Source organism: Notolepis coatsorum (assembly GCF_963971535.1).
Source record: "Notolepis coatsorum genome assembly, chromosome: 18".
Taxonomy (NCBI): Eukaryota; Metazoa; Chordata; class Actinopteri; order Aulopiformes; family Paralepididae; genus Notolepis; species Notolepis coatsorum.
The window spans coordinates 58842751-58862823 of record NC_140182.1 but is presented as its reverse complement, the minus strand read 5'-3'; positions in this window follow the sequence as shown (position 1 = coordinate 58862823).

Sequence of the window (20073 nt, the reverse complement as noted above, 5' to 3'; positions counted from 1 at the left end):
TATATGTCCCTAGATTCAGATACCAAGAACATGCAAATGGACCATTTAAAAAAAAATTGTAAATGTTTATTCTACATCCTTATGGAATGAGTGACATAAAAAAAAAAAAGTAAAAAAAAAAAAAAAAAAAAAAAAAAAAAAAAAAAAAAAAAAAAAAAAAATTTCTTTTTTTTTTCTTTTTTTTTGTGGATGGAAGAGCCGCACATTGACGGGCAAAGAGCCGCATGCGGCTCGCGAGCCGCGGGTTGGCCACCCCTGCACTATAGTCTGAGTGATTACACTAATATAGTCTGAGTGGTTACACTATAGTCTGAGTGATTACACTAATCATGACTACCGGTGGTGTCAGTTTCTAAACATGCTTTTGCTCCTCAGGCAGACTATAAAATAATGTAGACCTCACTATTGGTCGCTGGTGAGTCGTGCTAAGTCACCCTACCACTACCGGTAAGACCATTTGACCTTCTAATTGAATCTGTGCGGAGGAGAGAATAATTCATGAGGTTTCTTCCCCTCCCTAAAAGCGTGCAGCATTTATGTTTTTCTGCTGGTAAATCGATATATGAAAGTGGACTCTCACATGCTCTCACATGCTTCCCACTCTGAAGGGACATGAGAATAACAGCACACGTCACTTCTGAATAGTGGTGTCTGACACAAAGGCCAAACTGAGGCATAGTATACACAGTATATTTAATTTAATTTCTTTATTTCAGATCCACATTAGTCACTGCCTCAGCAGCGACTATTCTTCCTGGGGTCTGGATACAAACATATAAAAATCAAACAAGAATAATCAATAAAACAACATAAAAACAAAACAAATATCAATAAAACACCAATAAAATATACAAACAAATATAGAACATTAAACAAATCAAAATCAGACAACAAACAAATATAGAACAATAACAAATATACAAACATATAGAACAAATCAAATATCAATAAAACAACAAATATCAATAAAACAACAAACGAAGACATCTCAGAGAAAACTAAAACGTGCTCAAAAACAGCACGACATTCCATACACTAATACTCCTCATAACCACTAGACAAAGACATTCCAAATCAACACATAACCCAACACAAGAACCCATTCATTAGACACATATTAGACCCAACCAAAATCAATGTCTTTCTGCATTACAACCCCTCTTAGTCTCCTCTTGAATCCCACCTTACTGGTAATTGAAACCAAATACTGTGGAAGTCTATTCCAGTAGGACATTGCCCTGTACATTACAGTTTTCTTTAAAGGGGACATGTACTGCTATTCCTAGCACTATTTGGGCAACTTTACACAATTCCTGTTAGTCTATTGAAGACATCTGTAAGGTTTTTTCAAAAAAATGCATTGTTTTATATTTCTAATCAAGTACTCAAAACCATAATTTTTCAGCTCCAAGATTTCAGGCTGTTATGGCCTGGCTCCGCCCATAAGCACTTTGAGTGACAGTCAGTCCACACAGTCTGCGACTGGTAGACAGAGAGAGATAGAGAGAGAGAGAGAGAGAGAGAGAGAGAGAGAGAGAGAGAGAGAGAGAGAGGGGGGGGGGGGGTGCGAGAGAGAGAGAGAGAGAAAAAAAGACAGGCCGTCTCTTCCTTTCGTTTTTTCTCTCCCTGCGGCAGTGCGGCAGCCTCCCTTCCTCCCCTCTCCCGTGTGGCGCGGCAGGTCCCCCCCCCCCCCCCCCAAGTGCTCCCTCCCTCTCTCTCTCTGTCTCCCTCTCTCTCTGTCTCTCCCTCTCTCTCTCCCTCTCTATCTCTCTCTCTCTCTCTCTCTCTCTCTCTCTCTCTCCCTCCAGAGTATGCAGAGGTGTCGGGTTTCAATCTGCCTCGCAGTATGAGGAAGTGGGCGGATTTCAATCTCCCCTCGGGCATTAGCTACACCACAGAGCCAATCACATCACTGTCTTCTACCCAGAGCCTGAATGACGTGACTCAGGCCTTCAAATCAGGATGGACTAATTTACTGGAGCAGGAAATTATCTGAGCTGAATCAGAGCAATCCGCCAATATGGTATTTAGACACTAAAACACATTGATACTAACTCCTATTACTATAATACAATGCTAGAGACTGAAAAATGACATTTATAGTACATGTCCCCTTTAAGACTTCAGTTCTGGGTCTTGGCAGGGTGAACCGACCCCTCAAGGCTTGTCTAGTGCCATAGCCATGACCATCACTAGTAAGCACCAGCTGCGAAAAGAGGCACACAGGTTTATGTAAAGTATAAATATTTCTCATAAACAAAATAAGACTACACACTAGTCTCTCATTGACTCCATTTTGAGTAAGCTGTATTTAATTTAAGTCTTGTTTAGATGCATTTGACCAGATTGCTGGAGAGTAGTCCAGATGTGACAAAACGATAGGTTATAACTATAACCAAGTTCTGTGAGTAATGGTGATGCTCAGCATCACACTTGCACTGTACTTCACTTCGTGCACGTGCACTGAATAAAAAATTCCACCATGTACCTTTACATCCCAACATTCGTCTGGCCACACCCCCATCCGCTTACCTTCATAAGCAGGTGTGGTCACCTACTCGCCTCCTTCCCAAGCTTTCACCACAAGGTGAGATCAAGGGCCGCAGCGGCGTCTGATTCTGAGCGTCACCATTACTCACAGAACTTGGTTATAGTTATAACCTATCGTTCTGTTTTGTAATGGATCTCTCTCAGCATCACACTTGCACAAGGGAGGCTGAGCGAGAGCCATAGCCCGACAAATGTACCCCGCTGAGGCCCCCCACAACCATCAGATCAGGGAGGACCGAGCCCCCCCGACCCTCCCTAATGGAGGATACCCTCCCTATTGGAGGTTTACGGGAGGGAAATGGATCCGACCGTGCGAAGAGGCACTCAAGCAACTCAACGCACAGGGTGAGCAGACCGCGGCTTGACCCCACGACTACACACACGCACAACCCGCATGCCACCCTGGAACGAACGGAAGGAACAACCTCGTTACTGCCCCCAGAATCACGGGGTCAAGAGCAAACCCAACCCCGTGGCAAGGCCGTAGCAGCGGAGCGCGAAGGAAGACCCAGACCCACTGAAGGACTGGATCCTCTGGAAAACGGGGGCCCGGAGAGGTCAATGATGCCAGGCATCAAGACCCCACCAGGTGGTCACTTAGTGACACTGCCCCCCACATCGCCAGCGTATTCGGATAAGGCCCCTCCAAGAGCGGGCCCTTTCCCCCCAATAGCACACCGCCTGGCACACTGACCCTGCAGAACAGGCAGTCAGCATGGCCGTAAGCACACAAAAAAGGTCAACCAACGGAAGCAGGCAGCGCACCGGGGAAACCAGGCAACAGGCTGTAACCTGAGCCTGGAGCACTGCGGACGAGACAGGTGCCAAAGGAGTCAGCTGAAAACAGCCCCCCCGGCGGAAGGGGCGTATGCTGGCGTTGTTGCATGACAAAGCCTCCATTAAAAAAAACCCACCCAGAGGGGTCGAGGCAGAGAAGGCTGACATGATTGGCAGATGTCATGAACGTGCAGGGGCACACTCAACCGGGCAACCCGGGAGTTGACTCTGCTCCAACACACCAGGGAACCAACCACCCTGTCGTTACCAGATGCGGTGGTTGTTCCTATAACCCCTCAAGAAAAAAACTCCAAAACACACCTGCGGGCATACACTGGCTATACCGCAGTACAAGTGTTTCAGTTTTCAAAAAAGGGTTATCCCAGGCCTACGGTATCAACGAAACTTTACTTCGGACCGGGCCCGGCGGCACGGGAAGAACAGGGTTACCAGAGGAGGTCCAAGACCACCCCAACAGCCCCCTCTTCGCCATGCGTGAGAGAGGAGCGAAGAAAAGAGAACCAGTCCTAAGCACACCGCACTTGGTATTCCCAGGCGGTCTCTCAACCAAGTACTAACCAGGACCGAACCTGCGTAGCGTCCGAGATCGAACGAGATCGGGCGTGTACAGGTTGGCATGGCCGTAAGCCATTACAATAGTGCAGAGTACAACATGTACCCAACAAAGGGTCTCCATAGCGCCTAACCCTGTGACACCCGGACCGACCTGGCATTTTCCCCCCCGAAAAAAGCACAAGTCCCTCAGGGTACCAGAACAGCAGATCTGCATCCCCAGCGGACAACGGGTTAACTGACCTGGACCAGCGTGACCAGACTAGTCCCGTGTCCTAACCACGCCGACATGCCCACTCCAGGAGAGGGGGTAGGTATGCGTGTTGATCTAAAACATGAAAAGAGGGCGCCACCCAGACGGTCCCCATTTAGACCGTGCTCAGTGGCCCACCCCAAGGGCGTGAGACCCCTCTACCTATGTTCAGATCTATTCCGTTAACATCCCCCAGATATGAACGAGAATTCATCGAGACAACCTAGTAAACTGGCGCTCGGAAGAGACAAAACTCCATCCCAGTTGCCCTATAAAAACGCTGTTTTAACAAGCAACCAAGGCGCACTTAGCCCCTGTGTGATTCTGTCACAGAAACACACCTGAGCCAGCACTATGTATGCGTCGAGACCCAAACACATCAATGGATAGTCTAGCAAGACACCAAACATTGTTCCTCCAAGTCGCCTGGGAGAACGACACGGAGCCGTCGTGCTTCATGTACCTTCCTCTTTTTATTCAAAAAAGAAAGAACACGACATGAATCCCTCGTGACACCGCTGAGGGTAAAAATGTTTACATTTTTACATCCCACCACCCTCCCATAGGGAGGAGACGGAAATCCCCAGAGAGACTTCCCACGCAAGCTGTATAGATTGAAAAGAATATATTGCAACATTGAGCCATGTAAAAATGTGGGTTAGGGCTCTCCGAGGAGGAGGCACTGAACCAATACACACTCAATAATCGAATTGAATCGAATACACACACAATAGAGCAGGACTCTATTTTGAAGTTCTACTTACCTTGACAATCTGAGGAGGAGGCTCTGCACTCTGAGGAGGCTCCCTCACATGGAAGGAGAGTCCTAACTCACAGAAGGCCCGAGTAGGAGCTTCGTGAGGAGGAGCCCTGACCACTCCCTGAAACAGATCCATCATATGGACCTGAACAGCTCACGGAAGTCTTACCAACAGAGACGCGCACAGTGACGTACTCTATGGCGGGGGAATTTCTGCGGTGCACACGCCCAATCTTCCAGGGCGTGGGACCCCCCCTCTTACCCTGTAACGTGCCGAACAGCAACGTGACAGGAACCTTGAAGGACAGGAGGTTGTAACCCCTGCCCATCAAAAGGGGAGGAAAGGATTACCAGTTCACCCCTTTACGACCACACAGTCACACGACCACACGACCACACAGTCAGTCAGTCACAGTCAGCTACATGAAGTGTCTAACAGCTTCACACAGCTCATGTGCTAACCTGCTATCTGATTTTTACTAAGGAAAAAACACGGAATAGAGAGGGCCCCCTTAAGAGCCCCGGTACCAGACTTACACATGTGCTTCTGTGGCCAACCTAACCCAGTTGTAGATCACAAGACACACACAACCCTTTATCACCACAAAAAATGGCAAATACACTCTACAGAGGAACGGCGTTTTTCATAATGAGAGAATACACAATTCTCGATTAGTATCGGCCACAGGCCTTGCTAAGCACACACGAAAAGTGACCAAACAATCTTTTCTTTAGGAAAATATAGTTTCTCAAGCGGTTTTAGCACAACCCCAGCAACTAAGCTAAGGGTTACATCGTATCCCACAACACAGTGACACAATATATTGTAAACAACATGTCTGAGAGGAGGGTGGGGAAGTCCCCAGGGAACCGGGGGGAACACCCCTCCTACCTTACCCTTGATACGGCCAGTTGAACAGGTAAGCCTGTTAATATGTGAACACACTGTTCATTGTCATTACAGGCTGAGAAAAGAATTCATTTTTCACTCATATGTCACTAAGCATAGCTTTATAGGTTAATTACCCCCTTAGTTGTGAGTACACGGTACATGAACACACATGATGTTTCTCAACACAACAAACCAGATCATTTTTACATATGTAACAAAAAACCCGATTTGCATGGAGAAGCTAATACCAGTGACAAGACAATTCACACACAACTCGCGTCGTATCCTAAATGTATTGCAGCAACACCCGTTTTGGAAAACATCGTTATGACAAAACATTAGAAGGGAAGGAAGAAGATGCGTTTTAAGGTTTGGTCGGGACCTTTCCTACCGTGAGCGCAGACCAAGCAAACTGCAGTCTGGCTAACAGGGCACCGATAGTAAACACAGCATTCCTGTGTTGACGACACGGGCAGCGTCGCTGCTCCACCCCGCCGCTACGGTTCTCCTTGTTGACGCAGTCCTCGCCGGCCGGGCTCCCGGTAGGTTCGACTAACATCCTCTGTCAAAGATGACGTCGTAGTCAGAGTGTTTAAAGCATGTTATAGTCTCAGAACGTTCAACAGTGTAGCATTAAGCTAACAGCCGATCGGCTGATAGCAACAAGCTAACGTATACCAGCCTGGTAAACACAGCGAGCTAACGCCGCAGCTAACAGCAGCTGACTGGCAGTAGTCCATAACTAGCACGCAAGCTAACCAGCCATCACCTGAACTGTATATAATAATAATAATAATAATAATAATAATAATAATAATAATAATAATAATAATAATAATAATAATAATAATAATAATAATAATAATAATAATAATAATAATAATAATAATAATAATAATAATAATAATACATCTATTTTATATAGCGCTTTTCCAGGTGCTCAAAGACGCTTCACATGGGCAGGAGAGACAAACTATGGCAAAACAAAAAAACAGAACAAAAAAACCGACAGAATTAGAGGTCAAAAGCAAGATTGAAAAGGTGGGTTTTGAGGGCTGATTTAAAAGATGTCAGGGTGTTTGCATCACGGATATGGCTGGGGAGGGCATTCCAGAGGGAGGGGGCAGCAGCAGCAAAGGCCCTGTCGCCCCAGGTCCGGAGCTTGGTCGTGGGAGGTGTTAGGAGGTTGGCATCTGCAGACCTAAGGCGACGGGTGGGCGTGTGACGGTGGAGGAGGTCGGACAGGTAGGGAGGGGCAAGGTTGTTGAGGGCTTTAAATGTGATGAGTAGTATTTTAAAATGTATCCTGTATTTGATTGGAAGCCAGTGGAGGTCGTGGAGGACAGGGGTGATGTGATCAGAGCGACGGGTGGAGGTGAGCATGCGGGGAGCAGAGTTTTGGACATATTGGAGTTTATTGAGAATAGTGTTTGGTGAGCCGTAGAGGATGCTGTTGCAGTAATCTAGTCTTGATGATATGAATGCATGAACCAGTGTTTCAGCAGCGGAGAGTGATAGGGAGGGGCGAAGACGAGCAATGTTCCGGAGGTGATAGAAGGCAGATTTGGTTATGTGGTTCACATGGGGGAGGAAAGAAAGGGTGGAGTCCAGGATGATGCCAAGGTTATGGACGTGAGTGGAGGGGGTGACAATGGTACCATCAATATTTAGGGTGAAATCCTGGGTGTGGCTGTTGAGGGATTTTGGACCGATAATGATGATTTCTGATTTATTGCAGTTTAATTTGAGAAAGTTATTTTGCATCCATGTTTTGATGTCTGTGAGGCAGGTGCTGAGGGTGGAGAGAGTGGCTGGAGTGATAGTCTTGGTGGAGAGGTAGAGCTGAGTGTCGTCTGCATAACAGTGAAAACGCAGGCCATGTTGGCGGAGAATCAGACCAAGTGGAAGGATGTAGAGGATGAAGAGCAGGGGACCAAGTACTGAGCCTTGGGGGACACCATGAGTGATGGGGGCAGTGGGGGATTTGCAGTTGTTGATAGAGATGAATTGGTGCCTGTGTGAGAGATATGATTGGAGCAAGGTGAGGGGGATTCCGGAGATGCCAACGGAGGACTGGAGACGAGTGATGAGGATGGGGTGACTGATGGTGTCAAAAGCAGCGCTGAGGTCTAGGAGAATGAGGATGGAGATGGAACCAGAGTCGGCAGAGAGGAGTATGTCGTTGGTGACTTTTAGAAGAGCAGTTTCAGTGCTATGTTTGGTGCGGAATCCGGATTGAAATGTATCATAAAGGTTATTGTTGTCGAGGTAGGATTTTAATTGGGAGGCAATGGCTCGCTCAATTATTTCTGAGAGGAAGGGGAGGTTGGAAATGGGGCGGAAATTATCAAGGGTTTCAGGGTTGAGACCGGGTTTTTTTAGTAGGGGGGTGACAGAAGCAATTTTGAGGGCGGGGGGAAATAGGCCAGTGGTCAGAGAGGTGTTTACAATGGAGGTGATTAGGGGAGAAAGCGCAGGGAGACAAGCCTTGACTAGGATGGAGGGGATAGGGTCCAGGATGCAGGTAGAAGTTTTCATTGTAGAGAGAATGGAGGATAGGTCCGATGCGGTGATTTCAGTGAAGGATGTAAAAGGTGGGTTGGGCGGTGGAGAGGGGGTTGAATCCGGAGGGGAGATAGTGTTGGCGGAGGCAATTGTTAGTTGGGTGTGGATTTTGTCCATTTTTGTTTGGAGATGTGACAGATAGGAGACACATTTACTGACAGTGAAGGAACAGGAGATTGTGTCAGAGGGTTTAAGAAGTGTGTTGATGGTGGAAAACAGAGTCCTGGGGTTGTTGCTGCCAGACTGTATGATAGCTGTATGATATAATGACATAATGACATAACAAGCTACACTTCAGACAGGCCGCTGTCCCAATCCCTTCCCTAACACGGAAAAGAAAAAGAGATGTCAGAACACAGTTGCAACGGTGATCCAGACACACACGGGGCCCTTTGAGCATGGAACTTCCGATAAAGAAGATCTTATGCCCACATTTCCTCGTTAGGGTAAACTTTTATTTGTATATGAAAGATGGGGCCTACACGGGACAGAGAAGCATCTGCTCTAGAATCCTGGGATCACCAGAACCTAGCGCGGGCCACTAGATTAATCATCATGGGTATCAGGCCAAGATCCTCCGACCACCGTTTTAAGCCGAGCAGAGGACCTTAGCCTGGGGTCGGCATTTCGTAAATTGTTAGCTAACCCCCATAGCATCAACAACAACCAGAGCTCGCAATCAAAACAGTACATACCCAACCTGGAACCCACCGCTTCTCACAACAGTCGGTGCGTCCTACAGTCCAGCTGTGTTGCTGGAGGGTCTTACCCCATCCAGCCGCAGCAAGCAGGATTGTAGTTGGGAAGCATGTCAGCGGCGTGAGCTCCTAATACGAAAAAACCGGTGGAGGTGTAGAATGATCATCATCTTCCAGACACTCCAGTAACGAAGACAATATCGCCGTATTTTCTCGAAAATAGTGAGAGAGAAAATAAAGATATGATGTCAACGTATCTCTTGTTTTCCAACTTTCTTCTACTAACAACCTCGTCAAGGCACTTCCTTGTGGTGAAAGCGAAGAAGGAGGCGAGTAGGTGACCACACACCTGCTTATGAAGGTAAGCGGATGGGGGTGTGGCCAGACGAATGTTGGGATGTAAAGGTACATGGTGGAATTTTTTATTCAGTGCACGTGCACGAAGTGAAGTACAGTGCAAGTGTGATGCTGAGCGAGATCCATTACGAAACAGAACTAGCGAGTGTATGACTTGCTTGGTAGCTGTGTCAGTAATAAAATAGGCATTCCGTCTAATAATTGAAATATAGTATAGGGAGGTGTAGTGATTACGTAATAGCTTTTTCCAGTGCTATCCACCCCTCTTGAAATCACAATGTATTTCCAATGGACACATTTCTAAATCGTCTCGTTTAAAACAAATAAATCATGAACATTGGCACGGTGTACCTTTATGTGTGTAAAATTCGCAATTAATCATAAAAGTAGCAAAATAACAACGTTTATGTTTTCGTTCACTGAGGAACTACACTTCACTCTGGCGCTGCTGACAGGCGACAGCACTGAACGACAGGCATTCTACTGGTAAGTGGTTATTTTTTAATGACAAATTAGACAACCGTATAACTAACTTTATTTCAACCAAAAATGCTTAAACAATAATGTTAGTGATAGAACGGAACAGATTTTGTGCAAAAATGGAAAGCTTGCCAATGTTCATGAGGCAGAATTATTACAATAGCCGATAATACATTTTCCCAATGATAAATCCCTATACGGGTGGACCACGCGGGAAACTAAAGTGACGTCAGACTACACCTCCCTATACAGTATACACTGAGGCGCATTAGTTGCAGATGTGTGTGCACAGCGAAGGGTTGTCAAACAATATTCTTTCCATCATGTCATGTAGGCTTGTGCACAAGAACAATTCCAACTCGTCTGCTCTTCTCTTAATATAAACGTCTATACATTTGAATTAGGGATGTCCGATATTATTGGCCTACCGATATTATCGGCCGATATTGGCATTAAAATGTGATATCGGAAATTATCGGTATCGGTTTTAAAAAAAGAATTATTATTATATATTTTTTTTTACATTTATTTAACCTTTATTTACCCAGGCAAACAAGTAAGAACAAATTCGGATTTTATTTATTGTCAAAAGTATGCATAATGTTGTGTTAATTCCACGACAAGAGATATGTAATGTTAATTAGCTGAAATTATTGAGTTTTTTTGGGGGGGGGGGGGGGGGGGGACCCTGCATATATCGGTATCGGTTGATATCGGTATCGGAAATTAAGAGTTGATATCGGTATATCGGTATTGGTAAAAAAGCCAATTTCGAACATCCCTAATTTGAATGTGTCGTATATTAATGTAAACATACTAGGTTAATCACAGTGTACATAGGTTGCTAAATGGATAGAAGAAGAATAGACCTGGTGTTAGATATTTAGTATCTCTTCATTTAAGAACGACTCAGTATTTAAACAATAGTCTTTTATTTGCATCGTCCGTTCTCGTGCTCACACACGCAACTTACTATCAGTCTGCAAACTCTGGAGTGAACGCCCCGCGTCAGCTCCTATGACGTAACCACGTAACAGCGTGGTACGTCCATACACAACATCCCCTCCTTACTAGGACATAAACTCCAAGGTACCATACAGAAATATCTGTGAATTCAATAGCTTTTTTTTTCACTTAAAGAATACACTTAAATTCTGTTAAACCTGTTATCAAAAATAACTAAAGGTTCACCATGAACAAAACTCCACCTTGAAATTAGTGAATGCATGTAAACATCATTGAACATGAATAATAATACATAACAATATCTGGCACCCACTCTTTTTTTTTTCTTTTTTTTTTTTGTGCCAGACAGGCTCATTTTACTTAATGACAAAATCCATCAATCTCTGAGGCATTTTGGTCTGCCTGTGGGGTCTCTCATACCTAGCCATAGGCGGTGTGGCTTTGGGTGTGGACACCCTAGTGTGAGTCTCTGCATCGGACTCTGTGTCAGGTGTGTTTTCTTTCTGCTCACCCACAGTCCATGTTAATTGCGTCTTGCTGGACGATTGTGGAGCAGGATCCTCTGTGTAGTACCTTTTGACGAACGTAGTGTTCCTGGAATAGGTCGCTCCACTTGGTGATTGGACAACCACATTGTTCCCATCTTTACTGATAACCTTGTGTGGTGTCTTGTCAAAGGCTGTTGTAAACTTGTCTATTTTGTCTTGTTTGAGTAAGACTTGGTCTCCCACTGACACATCAGAGTATTTTGCTCTGTTCTTGTTGTCAGTGTACAGTTTTGACTTTTCTTTTCTCTCTGCGTCAGTGTCTCTGACCTCCAGGTCTCTTTGTGGTGTCATGATGTCCGGGAGCTTTCCTCTGATCTTTCTCTTGAACAGGAGCTCTGCAGAACTTTTCCCTGTTGTGGAGTGATCAATAGACCGGTAGATGGTCACATACGTGCGTAGCTCCTTCTTCCAGTCCAGCCCCTCAGACTGTGCGATGCGAATCAGTGAAGCGTTTTGTCTCTCCACCTACCCATTGGCTTGTGTCCACTTGGGTGTGGTTTTCACATGCTCAATTCCGTTCTCCTGGCAGAATGCTTGAAACTGGGCAGACATATACTGTGGTCCACAGTCTGACCGTATGGAAATAGGTAGTCCATGTCTGCTGAAGGTATTCTCCAGGCTGTTAATGACCTTTTCAGCAGTGGTCGACTGCAGGATATCGTACTCGTAATACCGGCTGTAGTAGTCTATTACAACTAATATCGAGTGTCCTGTCGGTAATGGACCAAGTAGGTCAGTGGCTAAGTCCTGCCACGGCCCATCTGGAAGTGTTGTAGGTCTCAAAGGTTCAGGCACATCAGGCCTCGACACTATTTGGCATCCGTGACATGACCTCACATATTTTTCTGCTGCCTTGTCTATACCTGGCCACCACACTTTACTCCTGAGGTGCTGCTTCGTACCTACAACCCCCAAGTGTCCCTCGTGAGCCAACTCCAGGGCTCTGTCTCTGAGTGCGTGTGGCAGTACAATGCGTGTCCCTCTCAACACCAACTGTCCAATTACACATAGTTCATATGCATGCATACACTTGGCACTTGTCAAAACATCCACTTTGTATTGCACTTCTCAGGTCACTGAGTTCCTCATCGGTTGCAGATGCTTCCTCTACCTCTCTGGTAGTCAGTGCTCGTGGCGTAGCGTGTGTGGCTACAAACCGCACGTATTCCTCCGCTCCGTGCTTGTGGTTCCCGTCTGTCGTGCTTTCTCCCAGTAGTCGCGACAGTGGATCTGCAATGTTGTCCTTTCCAGGTATGTGGATTACTCTGAACTCATATGGTTGGAGCCGCAGCACCCACCTCTCAATACGGGCACATGGCTTAGAGGTCGGACTGTATATGGCCTCCAGAGCCTTGTGGTCTGTTACTAGGTCAAACTTTTTACCATAAATGTATGGGTGCAGCCTCTCGCACGCCCAAACTAAGGCGAGAGCTTCCCGTTCAGTTTGTGAATATCTTGTTTCACAATCAGTCAGGCTCCTACTCACATAACATATTGGCACCATTTCCTGTTGCTGTTGCTGTACTAAGACTGCTCCTATTCCTACTGGTCCTGCGTCTGCTATGACTTTAGTAGGCGCATCTTTGTCAAAATATGCTAGAGTGCCGGCCTCAGCTAGCTTTTCTTTCAGCATTCTAAATGCCTGTTTTTGCTCTGGCCCGAATATGAAAGCTGTGTCCTTCTTGGTAAGCCTCCGCAGTGGCTCTGATATGCTAGCAAACTGTGGTATAAAACGGCTACTATACCCCGCTAGGCCCAGAAAACTACGGGTCTCAGAGGCGTTCTCAGGCTCTCGTGCCTCTGCTATTGCTCTCACCCTTTCTGTGGTGGGGCCTATGCCCTTCTGTGAGAGTAACATGCCCATGAAAATCAACTTGTCCATGTTAAACTGACACTTTTCTTTGTTTAGAGTCAGCCCACAGTCCTCTAGTCTCTTCAGAACTGCATGGAGTCGTTTTTCATGAGTCTCCTGATCTGGGGCATGAACAATTATGTCATCGGAGATATTTTCTACCCCCTCAATGCCCGCTGTAGCAGTGGCTATCTCATGTTGATACTGTTCACTAGCTGATGACACTCCAAATATGAGTCTCTTGTACCTGTAGGTACCTGTGTGTACTGCAAACGTAGTGATACCCCTGGACTCTGGTGTGAGCTCTAATTGGTGGTATCCCCATTTCAAATCCAGTTTACTGAAAATTACAGACCCGTTCATTCCCTGTAATAGCTCATCCACTGTGGGTATTGGATATCTCCCTCTGATGATAGCTGCATTAGCTCTTCTCATGTCTAGACACATCCTGATGTCGTCCTCATTAGCTTTTGGTGCAACTACAACAGGGTTCACCCACGGTGTAGGTCCCTCAACCTTCTCAATAATGTCCATGTCTAGCAGCTGATTTACTTTCTTCTCTACTGCTTCCCTCAGGTGAAATGGCACCCTCCTCAGGGGTTGTGCCACTGGTGTTACACTCTCATCAATATGCAAACTGATTTGCTTTGTGTTCAGTTTACCAACACCTTTAAACAGTTTGGGGTATTGCCTCTGTATTTCAGATTTAGCATCTGTCACTGCTGCTATGTTTGTGCCCACCCTCAGTACACCTAACTCAATAGCAGTCCTCCTGCCTAGCAGCGGCTCCCCCTGTCTCTGTATTACAGTGAACTCTGCTTCAGTGTCACACTTTCCCACCTTAACATGACATTTGAATATACCCATTACTGGAAGAGGCACCTTGGAAGAGTATGTATACAGCGGTTTGTTAGCTGCCTTGGTAGAAACACACTTAATATTTTTACTCTTAAGCATTTTCCATGTGTTCTCATCTACAATGTTACTTGATGCACCTGAATCGATTAACATAAGTAGATCTACTCCCCCAACATCAAATGTGACCCTCTCAGTATTTGAATCATCTTCAACCACAAATGCATAGTCTCTGTTCCCAGTGTTCTGGTCCTCAGTTTCAACACATCTCACAGTCTGTCTTTCTTTACCTTTGGATTTACAGACTTTGGCATAATGGCCTTTCCCATTACACTTTCTGCATGTCTGTCCTCTTGCAGGGCATGCAGAATTGTTGGCCAGATGATCCCAGTGTCCACATCTGTAGCACACTTTATCGGATTTCTCTTTTCCTTCTCCACGATCTCCACGAGGCGATGGTCTCCACTTTTGGAATTGGCCCTCTTTCTTGAAGACACGGTTCACCGTCTCTCTCCCCTTAGCGCCGTCACTCATCTTCATCGCCGCCATTTGCAGCTCCACTCTTTCACACTGCGACGCTATTTCCAACGCACGCGGCAGCATAAGTTGTGGTTCCTCCAGTAACTTTCTCCGTACATAGTCCGACGTGCCCCTGCTCAGCACCGCATCCCTTATTTGATTGCTAATGTCCGCAGCAAATGCACAGTCTCTGGCAGCCTGACGAAGCCTCGTCACAAACTGCTGTACAGTTTCACCTGGTTTCTGTGATACTTGGTAGAAAGCCTGGCGCGCAAACGCAGTGTTCACCTGCGGCACAAAGTAGTCATTTAGCGCCTTAACAGCTTTAGCATAGTCCGTCGGTCCTCCCCCGTCGGGCAATGTAGCGAATATATCTTGTACGTCTGTACCTGCATGATGTAAGAGCATAGCCCTTCTTCTCTGTCTCACTGTGGCGTCCACACCGACAGACAGAATCATCCCTTTTCCGTCAGCGTACAACTCAAACGCCATTAGCCACCTGGTCCACCTCGGTCCCAGTGTAGCAGGCTCGTTGTAGCATTCAAACTTCGGCACGTTGTCCATGTTCTCTTCTCAACACCGTGATAACTCTACTCTTCGGAGTTTATCCTCGTCGCCATTGTTAGATATTTAGTATCTCTTCATTTAAGAACGACTCAGTATTTAAACAATAGTCTTTTATTTGCATCGTCCGTTCTCGTGCTCCCGCACGCGACTTACTCTCAGTCTGCAAACTCTGGAGTGAACGCCCCGCGTCAGCTCCTATGACGTAACCATGTAACAGCGTGGTACGTCCATACACAACACCTGGTGAAATGGTTTCCCCCTTTGACTCCACTAGCCAGTGGGGAATAACGCTTGTAGTCAGGACAACCGAGCTAGGATTCAAACTCATATTTATTGCCAGAGGCCCAAGGTGGAAGAGCAGGCTTAGACACACAGGGATTAAATCATAGTACAATCATAATGAATACATGGTTATCAATTCGCTGGTGACCTCTAGCAGACTTTAAACATTTCCAAGCAGAATAGCAATCACATATTAGTCATGTTTGTAAATGAAAGGAATATACTGGCAATACATGTTCAACCCTGGTCCAGTGCAATGACCTCACATTTAAACTAGACAACACAAATAGTTGTTATTCAGAATCATGGTTTACTCACATATTGCAAATATACTCTCAGATGGCGCAGTGTAGAGGCTCAGACCTCGGGTGTCTGGCCTGCCCTCTAACCCTATAAATCTGATCTTTATACTCAATATGACATCACAGGTCTGACTATCTTCAGCCAATCAGAGTTATATCCAAAATTGTTCCTGGGTCTGTCTGCCTGAAGATCTCCCATGTCCTTATATGGGCGTGTTATCGTCTGTGGCTTCTTGCTGAGTTGGCATAGAATCTTCTCCCCGCAAGAGAGGATGAATTGGCAGTTGTCCTTTCTTGTGTTGGCCGTTGAATACTAAAGCATTTCTAATGTACATGGTTCGTGTAATGAATTATAGATATCCAGCATTAACACAGTGTATTCTTTATCTATGGTTCAATACCAGACATCAATACTAAGCATTCTGTAATTAAATTAAACTATCATAACAGACATTGGCAGTTTCCAGTGATGAACCAACATTCTGCTTGTAGTTTATTCAGAGTGTCTGTCTCTATTATGTAACAGTTATTACCCAAGTCTAAGTTGCATACTCTTGTATAGTGAGAGAGAGAGAGAGAGAGAGAGAGAGAGAGAGAGAGAGAGAGAGAGAGAGAGAGAGAGAGAGAGAGAGAGAGAGAGAAGAGAGAGGAGAGAGAGAGAGAGAGAGAGAGGAGAGAGAGAGAGAGAGAGAGAGAGAGAGAGAGAGAGGAAGAGAGAGAGAGAGAGAGAGAGAGAGAGAGAGAGAGAGAGAGAGAGAGAGAGAGAGAGAGAGAGAGAGAGAGAGAGAGAGAGATTATTTCTTTAGTTATTCTATATCATGACAATATTAAGTTTAGTCTTTTTCTTGTTGGTTGGTCCATGTCAACATTATCTCCTGTTCATTTAGTACTTTAAGGCTTAAGCTAACACTTTTAAATATTCTTTTAGATACTGGTCTCTCCCAATAGCTGGTATCTCACAGCTGCTGGCTCCTTTCTGCCTTGGTTGCAATTCAACTGTCACACCCTGGAATGTGGTGTTATTTACACAACAGCCTAGTGTTTTTTTTTTTTTACAATGCCCAATAAGCGATTTGCAGTCCCATTTTTTGCTTGGTTTCCTGTTTCACTGCTGTTTCAACTTGTTCTCTGGTATTTCAACTGTCATTAGTTTCACACAGTATTCTTTGTTGTATGACCCATTTTATCAGGTCAATGTTACCACAATATTCACCCTTTGACATTACATAATGTCATAAAAATACATTGACTTGAGTCTTACAATAATACTCACACAAATTTAAATTAAAACTAAAATCATACATTTTCTTTCTTTTTTCTTTTTTTCTTTTTCTCAATTATTTCTTATTATTATTTTGTACATATCATACATTTTGAATACACTAAAAACAATTATACAGAATAATACCAGTTTTTTCGCCATTCACTTAATCGAAAGAGAACTTAAATAATCTAAAATAAATTGAATCTAAAAAACACAACTTAAAACCAGTATTCTTAGTCTATTGAAAAGATGTTCCAACACTTTTAGCTGATCTCCTAGTGTGAGAGAAAGACATACATTAGTTTCACAATACTTTCACATTAAACATTCATTCATACTCTGAAATAATATTTCTAATCCATCAGCCATCCGTTTGTGCGTCCTACCAATCCAAATGTACACAAACAGAGACCATCAGCGTTCCATTGCTCAGTTCCCTCATGTTCCCCACACCCCAATTAAATTTCACATCCCCCAGAGGACCTTGCTTACATATGCTGCATAGTCTCAGACCGGCCGTGCCCCCCCCCCCTCCGTGCTTACCAGCCAACGGCTGTAGCCATGTTCCAAGCCAGGTCACATGGCTGCGAACCCGTCATAGCTTTCTTTTTCTACGACCATCCACCCACGGACCTACAGGTCAACGGCTCTCTTAGTCTAGATATGTTTTCCCAAACTCGTGTACCCCATCTGTCCCCGTAAGCCCAGCCTGGCCCCTCCCCTCAGGGGTCATGTAGGAGGCGGGGGTATTTGTCCGCAAGAGTCCCCTCCCCATAATCTGGTAATTACTCACCCTCAATGTTCAGAAATCAATCAACTGAACATTCACTCTACCGTGTCGCAATCTAATGTAATGTGTTCATACTCATCAACCTCGCTCATCAACTATGACTCCTGCTCACGTGTTTGTTCTGCCCTCTCCCCCCGACCGAGTTGTGAAGAGACAAAAGCACAATACAAGTTTTGATTACGTACCAAACAATAATTCTAAGAGAAAACCCCATTGATCAATAAATACAAATGTGCAATGAGCCACTTAGCTTTTCAGACATCCTGTCCTGATGTTTTTCCAGCTTCCGCTCTTGCTACACGTCCCATCTCACCAGACCATGAAAAATAATTGGGAATAAAAGAAAAAGAAATTAAACAAAACCAAATATTCCAGTAACACATACTACAATCACACATGTGGCATCTCCACTTGTGAACGCTTTCATGCACACAGAAAAAACATCAAAGGAAAAAAATCTAAATTAAAATCAAACACACACAGCTCTATCACACCTGTGGTGAAACTCCTGTACTCGCTGTGCACACTCTTCCACCATCAGACATACACACCATGACAAACACCATCCATCACTCAAACTGAACAAAACAAACATGTACTTGCAAACCTGACACATTAGAGTTAACACAGTCTTCCATACAGGCACCTCCATACCATCATCAGTTAACACACTCTTCCACCCAGGTTGCTCCATACGCTTCCACACATTCAGCCCATAAAGATAAAAAAAATTGAAAGAGAGAAACTAAAATTTGTATTCAAACATCTCACATCAACCTTGTAAATTGAGTCCCAAAGAAATTAAATAAAATTAAAATCTCACACTCCTCCAAAGAAATGAAATAAAATTAAAATCTCACACACCTCCAAAGAAATTAAATGAAATTAAAATCTCACACCTAATCCACGCTTCTATATATCACTCAACACATACTCATGCATACTCTATGTTATCCAACCTATATTTCCCTCATACAACAGAACAAACAAATACTTTTCTCACACAACTCATTAGTCAACCTCACCCTACAAACAATGTTAGTTGTTTTCCTCCCTTCTCTGCTCTCAACTCAAGCTAATCCCGTCTACAGTTATTCTTATGCGCCCTTCTCCTAACATCCAGAGGAAGTCTGGGAACCCCCCCTCAACGATAGAACCCCAAAGCATACCCAGTACCCTGAGAGTCTAAAGTTATTCCCTCTCATCAAATAGTCAGCCATTCAATGTCATAACCTCACTTGAATGATCCCCCTATTGATTTTTCTTCTCCTTCTCACCTCATGTCTTTTGAACTAGCTCAATCTATCTCATCTTGCTGCAGCCTATCACCACCATGTGGAAAAGCTACTATAAACAACAGCTGACAAACCGTCCCCCCTGACGCTTTGTGACCTATTCTAAGACATTTTACCACCCCTTGACCCTCCTGAAAATCAACAAAGGGTTAAAACACGCTTTCTACCTCCAGGGGCAAGCTTCCCCCAGAGTTAAATTGTCAATGCTTCCAACCAATATCATTACTTTAAATACATATTACATACAAATTATAGTACCTCTACCCACTACTGAAACCCTACTATGTATATAAAAACAACCACACTTATCAAAGCATCACAACACTACAAACAGATCATCATAATCACCATTAAAAAACGTCATTGTATTACCATACTTAATTCTATGTCCATCTACACCCCAACAAGTCTACATCATTAAATTATCACACTATGATTTAAAGACTTGTAGCAAACATCAATACAAACATTATCCTATTTAAATCAACAGTGTATTACAAGCTAATAATTCAATATCAATGCATTCAATACAAACAGCTCAACCTAAGTCAGACACCAAGGTAGCAAAATATTATATTCCAAATTCGTACCCCTTTCCCTATAACTGACACTGCCTCCATCTGCCCCTAGTCCCTACACTGTCCCTCAAGCTACTACTGGATCTGTAACAAACACGGTCAAGCACTTATAATTCAGTCTATACATACTGACGCCCCCCCTCACCCAGGCAGGCCGGAAAATCGATCCTGTATATGCAGTGTTGTGCTAGTTACTGAAAAATAGTAACTCAGTTACTTTACTAGTTACTCATTTCAAAAGTAACTCCGTTACGTTACTAGTTACTTACACCCAAAAGTAATGCGTTACTGTGAAAAGTAACTATTTAGTTACTTGAAGAAGAAAAAAAATTGCTCCCATGCAGATACAG